We start from the raw sequence: 14,422 nt of genomic DNA on the forward strand, positions 1-14,422 counted from the left end.
AAACTCCCGGATCTTGTAATCTAAACATGTTATTGTTGTTAATAAGCATTAAACAAGTATTGAAACACATTTAGCAAAGTAGACTCACAATATGGGATGAAAACCCGAAGATCCGTCAGAGAGAATATGGCTTTTCTCTATTTGGAATTGTGAATAATTAATTAATTTAATTCAGAAAACTATTTATAGTCCTGAAATATTTTGACAGAAAATATTTTTATTCCTGACGTTGGACTGTAACAGTATGAAACTTGAAATGCCCAAGTTTCACAAAACCAGGAGTATCCACTCTCCTGATATCATCTAAAACATAAACCCTAATGTACACAAACTGGTTCGGAAAAGCTTGAAAATCACTGAAACTGAACTAGCTTCTATTGAATAGATGATGTTCGTACAAATGGAAATTTCGGGTTGTCACATCATCCCCCTGTTAGAGGGAATTTCGTCCCGAAATTAAAATTTAAGCAAATAAAAGTTACAAACAATTAAGCGAAAAGATGAGGGTATTTCAACTTCATCTGATCCTCGCGTTCCCAAGTGAATTCCGGTCCTCGCTTGGCGTTCCAGCGAACCTTCACGATAGGGATACGGCTTTGTTTCGTCCGCTTGACCTCACGGTCCATGATCTCTACGGGTTCTTCCACGAAGTTGAGGCTCTCGTTGATCTCGATCTCGTCGAATGGGATTACGAGAGTCTCGTCAGATAAACACTTTTTCAAGTTAGATACGTGGAATGTAGAATGTACGTTACGCAGTGTGTCGGGTAGATCAAGTTTGTAAGCTACGGGGCCGACTTTGGCAAGAACCTCGAAAGGCCCTATGTACCTCGGATTAAGCTTCCCACACTTGCCGAAGCGTATCAAGCCTTTCCAGGGTGAGACTTTGAGAAGGACTCGGTCTCCCACATGAAATTCCAAAGGTTTTCTTCGTTTGTCGGCGTAGCTCTTCTGTCGGTCTCTAGATGCTTTCAATCGTTCGCGGATTTGAACGATTTTCTCCGTCGTTTCTCGAATGATTTCTGGACCAGTGAGAGTACTGTCGGAAGCTTGCCCTCTCGCTAATTGGGTATCACCAACCTCAGCCCAGCACAGGGGGGATCTGCACTTGCGGCCGTAGAGAGCTTCGAATGGAGCAGCCTTGATGCTCGTGTGATAACTGTTATTATAGGAAAATTCGACAAGGGGTAAATGAGTATCCCATGCCTTCCCAAAATCAATCACACAGGCTCGCAACATATCTTCCAGTGTTTGGATGGTCCTCTCACTCTGTCCGTCGGTCTGTGGATGGTAGGTTGTGCTCATGTCTAGCCTTGTTCCCAGGGAACGTTGTAGGGATTGCCAAAATCTTGAAGTGAACCTACTATCTCTATCGGAGATAATGGAAATAGATACACCATGCAACCGTACAATTTCCCTAATGTATGTTCTTGTAAGTTTCTCCATCTTGTCAGTTTCTTTGATAGGTAGGAAGTGTGCATACTTGGTCAATCTATCAACGATGACCCATATGGTGTCAAGTCCACCCATTGTCTTCGGCAACTTGGTTATGAAATCCATAGTGATCCGCTCCCACTTCCACTCTGGGATCTCTGGTTGTTGCAGTAAACCAGAGGGCTTCTGGTACTCGACCTTAACCTTCGCGCAAGTAAGGCATTTACTCACAAAGGTAGCAATCTCTGCTTTCATATTAGGCCACCAGTATAGCTTTTTCAGATCCAGATACATCTTATCTGAACCTGGGTGGACGGAGTACCGAGTGTTGTGCGCCTCGGTCATGACCAAGTCTCGGAACCCACCGTGTTTCGGTGTCCAGATTCGGTTCATGAAATATAAAGCTCCGTCACCCTTAGCTTCGAAGTTCTTGTCCATTCCCCTAAGGGCTTCACTCGACACATTTTCAGGTTTTATGGCCTCAAGCTGAGCCGCCTGAATTTGCTTAGTCAGGTGTGAATGGATGGTTATTGATAATGACTTAACCTTGCGACCAGAATATTCTTTCCGACTTAGGGCGTCTGCTACTACGTTGGCTTTACCCGGATGATAACGAATATCGCATTCGTAGTCACTGAGTAGCTCGACCCACCGTCGTTGTCTCATGTTGAGCTCCTTCTGATCGAAAATGTGTTGTAAACTCTTGTGGTCGGTAAAGATAGTGCTCTTCGTTCCATACAGGTAATGTCTCCAGATCTTCAGAGCAAACACTACTGCTCCTAGTTCAAGATCGTGGGTCGTGTAGTTAACCTCATGTGTCTTCAACTGTCTCGAGGCGTAGGCGATGACCTTACCTCGCTGCATCAGAACACATCCGAGTCCTTGATTGGATGCATCGCAATAGACAACGAAGTCTTCTATTCCTTCGGGAAGGGATAGTATTGGTGCGGTGCACAAGGCTCGTTTGAGCGTTTGGAACGCTCTTTCTTGCTTCTCTTCCCAGTCAAAGGCCACGCCTTTCTGGGTCAGGGTCGTAAGAGGCTTCGCTATTCGGGAGAAGTTCTGAATGAACCTGCGGTAGTAGCCAGCTAGACCTAGAAATTGACGAATTTCTGTAGGTGTCTTTGCTGCTGACCAGTTCTCAATGGCTTTTATTTTGGATGGGTCCACGTGGATTCCTTCTTCACTAACCACGTGTCCTAAGAATTCGACTCTTCGGATCCAAAATTCACATTTCGAGAACTTCGCATACAGTTTCTCTTTTCGTAGTGTCTCTAGAACTTGTCGCAGATGGTCACCATGCTCCTTCTTACTTCGGGAGTAGATCAGGATGTCGTCAATGAAAACGATGACGAACTGATCTAAGTAAGGCCGGCATACTCTATTCATCAGATCCATGAAGACTGCGGGCGCATTGGTCAATCCGAATGGCATCACCACGAACTCGTAGTGTCCGTAACGAGTTCGGAAGGCTGTCTTCGGCACATCCTCCTCAAGCACTCGTAACTGGTGATATCCGGATCTCAGATCAATCTTGGGAAAATAGTTCGCCCCTTGCAGTTGATCGAATAGGTCATCTATGCGTGGCAGAGGGTAACGATTTTTGATCGTCAATTTGTTGAGTTCTCTGTAGTCAATACACATACGGAATGATCCGTCCTTCTTCTTAACGAACAAGACCGGTGCTCCCCAAGGTGAGAAACTTGGTCTTATAAAGCCCTTGCTGAGCAGTTCGTTAAGTTGACCAGAGAGTTCTTGCATCTCGGCTGGTGCTAAACGGTAGGGCGACTTGGCTACTGGGGTAGCTCCTGGGACTAAGACTATTCTGAACTCGACTTGTCGTTGCGGAGGTAACCCGGGTAGTTCTTCAGGGAAAATGTCGGGGAAGTCGCTCACTACTGGGAGGTTCTTTAGTTCTTTCGTTTCTAGGTTCGTGTCGACGACGTGAGCAAGAAATGCGTGGTATTCTTTGCGCAGATATTTTTGAGCCTGAATACTAGAAATAATGCGAAGACTCGCACCAGGTTTGTCGCCGTAGACTATAAGAGTCTCGTTAGACGGGAGGTTTAGTCGGACTGCTTTCTCATAGCACATGATGTCGGCGCGATGAAGACTTAACCAATCCATGCCGATAATAACGTCGAAACTTTTTATTGAGACCGGCATAAGGTCGATTGGGAATGAATGGTTATCTATGGTTAGAAGACAACCTAAGTATATGCTATTAGTACTTTCAGTTTTCCCATTGGCCATTTCTACTGTGAATTGTTCATTAAGTGCGTGTGGTTGTTGCTTAAGCATGCGAGCAAATTTGTGGTTTACGAAGCTTCGCTCCGCTCCACTATCGAACAGAATGCATGCATAGGAGTTATCAAGGAGGAACGTACCAGTCACCACTGTCGGGTCAGCAACTGCTTCCCCGTGGCCTATTGCTAGTACCCTCCCTGCTCCTCCAGTATTCCTCGCCTTAGGGCAGTCCCTTTTAAAGTGGCCTGTTTCGCCACATCCATAGCAAGTTGGGCTCACGCCTGAGCCAGGAACTTGAGAGATCGGTTGCGCCGGGAACCTACAGAATCGGACGGTGTGTCCTTTTCTGTGGCAGTTAGAACACTGCATTTCACGGCAGGCACCGTTATGGTGGAAGTTGCATTTGTTGCACTTCGGCAAACTTCCAGAATACTGCTTCCCCGGAGCAGTAACAGCAGTAGGGGCTACCGCAGAATGTACTGCTACGATTTGCTGTTTCTTTGAAGCACGCTACTTCTTCTTCTCGTCCCAGAACTTCCGCTTGTTGCCAGCGGGTTTAGAGGGTTCCGGGATGGCTAGGGTGGTTGTTGTTGCAGGGGTCTTGACTCCATGGTCAATAAGTCTTTGTCCCAATCGCTTGGAACTGTCGAAGGTAGCAGGGTTGGATGCTAAGACATTCCCCTGGTACGGAGGTACTAGCCCCCATACATACCGTTCAATCTTTTTCCCTTCAGTGGGAACCATATTGGGGCATAGGGCCACCAGTTCGCTAAAGCGGGCAGTGTAAGCGATCACGTTGGTGCCCTTCATTGTCAGATTCTAGAGTTCATGTTCCAACTTCTGGACTTCACCCCTAGGGCAGTACTCCTCAGTCATGAGGTCCTTCATCGTTGCCCAGCCCATGTCGTTAGCCACGACGAGAGTTAGGGCTTTGACGTGGCCGTTCCACCACGTTAGGGCTTTATCCTCGAAGGTGCACGCGGCATAATTCACTTTAAATGCAGCCGGGCACGAACAGATTTCGAAGACTGATTCAGTCTTCTCGAACCATTGCGAGAGAGCAATGACTCCGCCGGTGCCATAGAAAGGCTTCGGCTTGCAGTTTGTAAAATCCTTGTAAGAGCACTCTCTCGAGCGCACAGGGATTTCAACTGGGATAGATTCAACAGGGGTTCCACCTCTGCTAGCATCCAATGAGTGATACTGAGCCATGCCAGTTGCCACTGCTGCAGCTACGGCAGCATTCAGGGCTGCAGTATCGATGACTGCAGGTGGTGGAGGTACAGGATTATTCCTATTTCTGGGAGACTTGCGAGGAGGCATCCTTCAGCTATAAGTTTATAAAAACAAGAAGGATGATAAGAATCAATTTGTAAGCAATGTGAGAGTGACCCATGGACTAATTACCCATAGCCCAACAGTTGAATGAGTGTTTGAAATCACAATAAGGAATATCAGTAGAAATACACAAGTGTACAAATTTTTCCCACAGATTAGGTAGATTTCAATAGTACGGGTATTACTGATGTAGTAAGTTCAAGGAAAATCAACCTAACAGTAGGTCTTACATCATACCATAAGGACAATACTGACAGTCCTAGATTCCTAATTAGAGTACTGAAAGTTAGGAATATTTTACAGACAAGTGCTACTTAGAGCATATAAGTTCAAGGCTATCCCTAATTCAAAAGACAGAGATGTACTAGACATCATCTAATGGCGATGGGAATTCCTCGGGCGATCCCTGAGGTCGTACACTTGGCGAAACACCTCTTGAAGGTGTCGGTCCTGAGCTCTCTGACGAGCTTGAAGTTCTAAGACTTCAGCACGGGAGGCAGCCAGCTGTTGCTGCAGAGTTTCGTTGGTTCTCCGGGTCCGTTCCATGTCTTCTTCGAGACGGCGAATGCGGACTGTATTGACGCCTGAATTGGCATCAATCTCCATGACCCGGTCGATGGCTGCTCGACCTTGCTCGACATTACGAGCTATTCTGCGGATGATCACCGGCAGAGCTCTGTCAGCAGAGCCACCATCGCTGATGTTGTAAAAGGTTCGGTCCCCAAAGTATGGTAAGGGATGACCCTGCTCATCACTCCAGCGATTCAGATTGTTTGCCCACATGGGTGTAGGACTTGGAAACGCTGGTCGAGGGTTGTTGTTCGGGGCTTGACCTACAAGCGGTAGGTTGTTGACTTCAGGCTCGGAGTCGGATCCATCCGAAAAGCCTTCTGCGAGGTGATCATCCAAAGGGATTGGATGATCATCTTCGGGCTCTTCATCGATCCATCCAGCGTTGCCTTCATTGGGAAAGTACGAGTCGCCATGATGGAATCCAGCCATTTAGATCTACGCGAGAAGAGAGGTATAAGAATATAGTATACATGTAACTAATAGCACAAAATACACCTATAGTATTTTAAGGTTAAGTTCTACTGATCTTCTTGTGGTATTGTTGGTAAGTTTTTAGAGTTGTTAACATATCACAACCATTCTAGGGCATATGCTAATCACTCCTAGGACCAGCATAGTTGATCAGGCTATGCCATTCCCAGGACTGACCATACATCCCCGAGCTCACTTGTGATATTCAACAATCGTAATACTTTTGTTCTTGTCATTGTGACACTGATTTTAGTATGAATGCAGACTAGTATACTTAATTAAATATTTTATTATTTAAAGTATAGACTCTTGGTCAGAGTGTTTTAGTCCCTTTTTGGGTTTATAGATTAGTATATCTTTTATGGGTTGATATACTTGATTCACTATAAACAATGCTCTGATACCAATCTGTCACACCCCAAAACCAAGAACGGCGGAAACGTTCTGGGGCGGAGGACGTCATGTATAGTATCACAACACAGTAAATGTAAATAAGCAAACAACATCATCCATTGCATTAAATATATAATTTTAATACAAGTGTGTTCTGTACAGTTATAGACACCAAAAATAATGAAACACAAAATAATATGAGATGAGTCTTGAATGCACTCCATCTTCTCAAAAGCTGGCCTCGGTACCTGTCTACTGATGACCTGAGAATACAAGTTATTTTGAAAGAGTTTATCAGCATTAAGCTGGTGAGTTCATAAGTATTTTAGTGTCAATGTTTCTTGTAAAAACGTTTGAACCTGTCTCAATGTATAAGTTTGTAAAAATGTAAGCAAATGTTTGAAAGTGTTTGTAAAAGTTTGAATCTCTCAGAAAATCCTATATTTTCTATAAAAGTAACCTTCTACCAAGGCTAAACTGTTTTGTAAACTTGTCTGTTGTAAAAGTATGTAATTACCCAAGTATAACTATCATTTGTTAAAAATATAGTTTGTACACTAATGCTTAAGTGAGATTATCACTAAAATATGTAATGGGTAAATCATTGTAGTACTGTAGCTTTGTATAATAAGACTACTGCTGTACTAAATACTACTACCTTAAACCGGATTTATATTAAGGCATAATGTGATAGATTGCACCATGCTATCGACTTGTAACAACGACATAATGAATGGTCATAATAAAAGAAATGACGTTTGGCACCCGCAGACCTGCAGGTCCGGCTGTAGCTAGCAGCAAGGTGTAGGATAGTCAATCCAGTATAGATCTATACGCAAACTCACGCTCTCCCTCCAAGAGAATTCTGGCTACAACTCGGGCCATGACATTTAAGGCATGCCCGATACAGTGGATCACGATTATTACATATTTATGTATATGTATTGTTTCTCGTATATTTGTATATGTATTGTTTCTCATATATCTGTATATGTATTGTTTCTCGTATATCTGTATATGTATTGTTTCTCGTATATCTGTATATGTATTGTTTCTCGTATATCTGTATATGTATTGTTTCTAGTATATCTGTATATGTATTGTTTCTAGTATATCTGGATATGTATTGTTTCTCGTATATCTGTATATGTATTGTTTCTCGTATATCTGTATATGTATTGTTTCTAGTATATCTGTATATGTATTGTTTCTAGTATATCTATATATGTATTGTCCTGCGTTACCCCGATGGTAACCAGCTAATAATGTACTGATGATTATGAATATGGAAGTACTTTTATGTCTATACATGTATATATGATATATATGTAATATGGAAATGACCTTCGGATGGTCACCCGAAATCCCACCAGACCACATCCAAATCGAGGAAAAGGAAATAGGGCGGATGGCATTCCTAAGCCTTTTGAACATTATTTATATATCTATACTTATATGGGCATGCAATTGTATATGTAAAGCATAAATAAGTTTTCATAAAACATTTTGAAGCATAAATATAATTTCAAGAGAAGATTGATTTGATGTCGATCTATAATTCATTTTGAAAGCATAAGTTGATAAAACAGTTTAAGTAAAAGAAGCATTTGATTGAATCACAGTCTATAAGCAAGTTTGGATAGTAAAACAGTTTGTAAAACATTTCAAAGTAAGGCATTTTGATAAACAGCTTGAACAGTGGTAAAAATCGTTGTTTTCCTAGTTGATAATCACATGTGATTAAACACAATCACATGTGATTGAAGCAATAACTTATAAGTATTTGACTTGTATTCCCCCCCATAAAGTATTTAAAACACTTAAAATCATTTCAAAGGTTGATTCAAGGGGTATGAACTCACTTGTGGTGAGTCGTTTGAATTGCAGTGTCGGCTACCGTGCTAGGTGACAAACGGAGACTGGTTTACACGCACGAGCCTAGTTATCATATAATAAACATATATATAACTAATTAGACAAATAATAACTTAATAAATAAGTTAATACACATAGGAAACATTTAAACACTTTTATGAGTGTTTATGGTCCAAATGGTTGCATCTAAGTTGCTATGGGACAAGGCATAAGGGTTTGAAACATCAAAGGGCCTTGTATAGGAGTTCACCATCTAACAAACCCCACACCTTGGAGTTTACGGCCGTAAACTCATGGGTTTATGGCCGTGAACTCCTAAAAGGGTAGTTTTGGGTGTTTTGTGGTGTTATCTTGACCCTAGAACACTCCTAGCTTTATTGGAATAACACATGAAGTAGTTTAAGGCTTTAGAACACTCCATATGGGAGTTTACGGCCTAAGGTCCTTCACCTTAGAGTTTACGGCCGTAAACTCTAGGAATTAAATTGATTTGAGGCACTTAAACATCAAGGATTGCTTTCATGAATTTATCTAAGGCTAATGGGGACAAGAGACACACTTTGGTGTCTTCACTTGGAGTTTACGGCCCAAGTCATGTTCCTTGGCCGTAAACTCCTTTCAAGGAGTGATTTCTATGTGTTCTACTCTCCATTCTAGTCCCAAAGGTGCAAGGTAATTTGTCTAAGGGCTTAAGGGTTGCTTGGAATGATTTTTGTCCCACAAAAAGGGGTTTACGGCCCAAGAAAGGTTCTTGGCCGTAAACTCCTAAAAACTTATGGTTTTTATGGGCTTTTGGTGTTCTAGACAAGCACAAGTACTAGTAGTTAAAGTCCTTAAGCATTTGGGGAAAGTTTTAGGGCATTTAAGCCCTTGAAAAGGGGCTTACGGCCCAAGGGAGTTCCTTGGCCGTAAACTCCTAGAACTTATGTTTCTTGGATGATTTCTAGGCTACAAAGATCATACACTAAGTCCTTTACAAGTCCTCTAACATAGGAATGGGTCTAGAAAGCATTAAAGTTCCATTTTGGAGTTTACTCCCCAAGAACGTTCTTGGGCGGTAAACTCCCGGATCTTGTAATCTAAACATGTTATTGTTGTTAATAAGCATTAAACAAGTATTGAAACACATTTAGCAAAGTAGACTCACAATATGGGATGAAAACCCGAAGATCCGTCAGAGAGAATATGGCTTTTCTCTATTTGGAATTGTGAATAATGAATTAATTTAATTCAGAAAACTATTTATAGTCCTGAAATATTTTGACAGAAAATATTTTTATTCCTGACGTTGGACTGTAACAGTATGAAACTTGAAATGCCCAAGTTTCACAAAACCAGGAGTATCCACTCTCCTGATATCATCTAAAACATAAACCCTAATGTACACAAACTGGTTCGGAAAAGCTTGAAAATCACTGAAACTGAACTAGCTTCTATTGAATAGATGATGTTCGTACAAATGGAAATTTTGGGTTGTCACATATGTGATATGCATGATTCAGAGTTATCAGAATTAGGGCCTTTGGGTCCATAGAGTTATGGCCAGAGGGCCCACAGAGAGTTGGGGTTGGAGGGCCCCACTGAGACACATTGACCAGAGGGTCGACAGAGTTACAGCCTCGAGTGGCTATTATGTGTTAGAGTGGTATTTTGGGTAACTTACTAAGCTTCGTGCTTACAGTGTTGGTGGTATGTGTTTTAGGTTTTTCTCAAGATCACGGGACGGCACCGGCTCGATTGTACACACCAAAGGAAGCGTTCGTTTTGAGGATCCTGGTTTATTAATTATATGAACAAAATAGTCATGTATTGTAACTTAAACAAAAACGGGATTTTTATGAAAAGTGATAAAGAGATAAGCGATTTTAAATGAAAAACTGTTCGAAAATTTCGGTGTTACAATGACACTTCAAAAACTCTATATCATCATGACCATCACCAGTAATAATCATGTCATCAACACATAAGGAAAAAGAACAATTTACTGAAATCGTCCCTGTGGTTTGGTTAAAATTATGCATTTGGTCCCTAACTTTTGTTTTGGACTCGGACCATACCTGTGGTTTCGTTTTGTTATGAGTTTTTTCCTTGCGGTGTACTTAAAATTACGCATTCGGTCCTTAGTAGACATAAAAAGACTATTTTATCCTTACCAGATTTTATTTATATTTAAAAGAATATTAAAGATTATTTCCTAAAACTATTTTACATATTATTAAAAAAGTTAAATCCCACGTATCCCCACCACCCCCAGTTGACTTCTTCCCTTCTACAACTAGAAGCTATCGAGATGCCTCCTCCCAAAATTTCACCTTAACTCCCTATCGGAGACGCCTCCTCCGCAAAATTTTCAAATTCTAAACTCGTCATCGTCATTGTCACACCCCAAAACCAAGAACGGCAGAAACGTTCTGGGGCGGAGGACGTCATGTAAAGTATCACAACACAGTATAACAATAAATAAGAAAACAACATCATCTATTGCATTAAATATATATTTTTAATACAAGTGTGTTCTGTACAGTTATAGACACCAAAAAGCAAATCAAAATAATTAGATGAGTCTTGACTGCGCTCCATCTTCTCAAAAGTTGGCCTCGGTACCTGTCTACTGTCGACCTGAGCATACAAGTTATTTTCAAAGAGTTTATCAGCATTAAACTGGTGAGTTCATAAGTATTTTAGTTTCGGTGTTTGTTATCAAAACGTTTGAAAATGGTCTTAAGTATAAGTTTGTAAAATGTATGTAAATGTTTGTAATTGTTTGTAAAAGTTTGAATCTCTCAGAAAAACATATATTTTCTATTAAAGTAGCCTTCTACCAAGGCTTAACTGTTTCGTATGTTCGTTTGTTGTAAAAGTGCGTAATTTCCCAAGTGTAACTATCATTAACAAAATACAGTTTGTACATTAATGTTTAAGTGAAATAATCACTAAATATATGTAAAGGGTAAATTATTGTAGTACTGTAGTGTTGTATTATAGGAACTAATGTTGTACTAACTACCTTAAACCGGATGTATATTAAGGTACCATGTGATTAATTGTACCATACTATTGACTGGATAAACAACGAAAAATGTAGGTCGTAAAAAGAAATGATGTTTGGCTCCCGCAGACCTGCAGGTCCGGCTGTAGCTAGCAGCAAGGTGTGTGATAGTCAATCCAGTATAGATCTATACGCAAACTCACGCTCTCCCTTCAAGGGACTCTGGCTACAACACGGTCCATGACATTGAAGTCATGCACCGATACGGATCACAATGGTTAACGTATTCATGTATATGTAATGTAATGTTACTTGTTCTAGTATCGTTGTATATGTTCTCTTTCTAGTATAGTTGTATGTGTGCTCCTTCTAGTATAGTTGTATATGTTCTCTTTCTAGTATAGTTGTATATGTTCTCTTTCGAGTATACGTTTTCCTTCTAGTATAGTTATATATGTTCTCTCCTATTATAGTTGTATATGTTCTCCCCTAGTATAGTTGTATATGTTCTCTTTGTAATAAGTATTGACTCATGAATGAACTAACTCGTTGATCTAGCAATAGTATAGTATGATCCTGTGTTACCCCGATGGTAACTTTCTAATGATGTAACTAGTACGTATAAATATGGAAGAACTTTTATGACTATATATGTACACATGATATATAATTAATATTGAAACGACCTTCAGACGGCTACCCGATAATCCACCAGACCACATCCAAATCGAGGAAAAGGAAATAGGGCGGACGGCCTTCCTAAGCCTTTTAAACATTGCTTATATAACTATACATATACGGGCATGCAATTTATAATAAGTATAACAAAGGTTAAGTAAAAGCATTTGATAAGTAAAAGAGCTTGTAAAGCAGTTTGAAGTAAAACAGTTTGAATAGTAATAAATCATTGGTTTTGTAGTTATTAATCACATGTGATTGATGTAATAACTATAAGTATTCAACTTGTATTCCCCCCCCCATTAAAGCACTTAAAACATTTAAAAGTATTTCAAAGGTTAGTTAAAGGGGGTATGAACTCACTTGAGGTGAGTGGATTGGATTGAAGTGTCGGGTATGGTGCTAAGTGACAAATGAAGACTTGTACACACGCACGAGCCTAGTTATCATATAATGAACATATATATAACTAATTAGCCAATTTATAGCTAGTAAATTATGTTGGGGCACCTTATAACATGAACACACTTTGCTTCAAGTGTTAAAGATCACAAGGATTGCATCTGAGTGTTGGTAGGGCAAAACTAGTGTGTTTGGAGTCCAAGGGTAATTCCCTTGGATTTTACGGTTTTGATGGTCAAGACCTAGGGAGTTTATGGCGGTAAAATCTGGAGTTTACAGTTGTAAACTCTAGTCTTAAGGTCCAAGTGTTGTTTTGTAGTTTAGCAAAACTTTTGAAGCAATTCTACTAAGTGGTTTGGCCTTTGGAAGGGACTACGGCAACAAAACACCTCCTTTGAGGAGTTTACGGCCTAATAGCATTTTCCTTTGGGTTTACTACCATAAACACTTATGGAGAAGTGTATTTCCATGTTTTCAAGTCCCTAACACAATTAGGTAAGTGTATGTGCGAGTTTCTAATCCTAAGGAAGGAAAATAACCCAGTTAGACACACTTTAGGGTGTTTACGGTTTTGGGAGATCCCCAAACCGTAAACACCTATAAATGTTGGATTTTGGTGTTTTTCAAGGCTTAGATACATCAAAGGAAGTTTTAATCAATTCATGGAAGGCTTAAACATCAAACTAGGGCTTAGATAAGGACTTAGGCACACTTTGGTTCACTTTTTGGTGTTTACGGTCCAAGCATCTCCTTGAACCGTGAACACCTATATCCTTGTGTTCTTGACAAATTTCCTTCATATTTAAATGTAATACTAGCTTAAAATCACTCAAGGATGAAAGCACTTACTATTAGAAGGCTTGATTTGAGCTAAAAGGCCAAGAACACTTAGTGTGTGTTCTTGGTATTTTGGAAATCTAGCCAAAATACAAATATGATTGGATGATTAGATTTATAAACACTAGATTAAGTGTTTTACTAACTTAAAAAGGTTAGAACACTTACAAGATTGAAGATTTGGAATTAAATCTTGAATGGTATTTGAGAGAATATTTGGAGTTTACTCTTTTGACATTTAGGGAGTAAACACAAATGACTAACTTCTTGGGGAGTAAACTCATACATAGGTATGAGTTTACGGTTTTGGGTGATTTCTCAACCCAAAATATAAAAGTTTGGTCGAGTGTTTCTATTACGCGAAGTGTTTGTGGTTTTTGAAATTCAAAACCCGAGACGGCACTTTCTATCACCCGTTCGTTTAAAAATAATACTAAAATAATTAAACGAACTTTATATTTCTTAAAAATAAGAAATAATTATATTAACTTATGATACGAAGTGATTAACTTTTAGGGTTTGACCGAATGGAAATTTCGGGTTGTCACATCATCCCCCTGTTAAGGGAATTTCGTCCCGAAATTAAAGTCTAAACAAATAAAGTAGTTACAATTTACTATGCAAAAAGATGAGGGTATTTCAGTTTCATCTGATCCTCACGCTCCCAAGTGAATTCTGGTCCTCGCTTGGCGTTCCAGTGAACCTTCACTATCAGGATACGGCTTTGCTTCGTCTGCTTGACTTCTCAGTCCATGATCTCTATTGGTCGTCGGACATACACTTTTTCAAGTTTGATACGTGGAATGTAGAATGTACGTTACGAAGTTCGTCGGGTATATTGAGTTTGTAAGCTAAAGGGCCGATTCTTGCGAGAATCTCGAAGGGCCCTATATATCTTGGATTAAGCTCCCCATGCTTACCGAAGTGTATCAAGCCCTTCCTGGGTGAGACTTTAAGAAGAACTCGGTCTCCCACCTGGAATTCCAAAGGTTCCCTTCGCTTATCAGCGTAGCTCTTCTGTCAGTCTCTAGAGGCTTTCAATCGTTCACAGATCTGAACGATCTTCTCTGCCGTTTCCTGGATGATTTTCGGGCCTGTGAGAGTACTGTCAGAAACTTGCCCCCTAGCTAATTGGGTATCACCCACTTCCGCCCAACACAGAGGGGATCTGCACTTTCGGCCATAG

This window comes from Lactuca sativa, chromosome 6 (genome assembly GCF_002870075.4).
Source record: "Lactuca sativa cultivar Salinas chromosome 6, Lsat_Salinas_v11, whole genome shotgun sequence".
In the NCBI taxonomy this organism is placed as follows: Eukaryota; Viridiplantae; Streptophyta; class Magnoliopsida; order Asterales; family Asteraceae; genus Lactuca; species Lactuca sativa.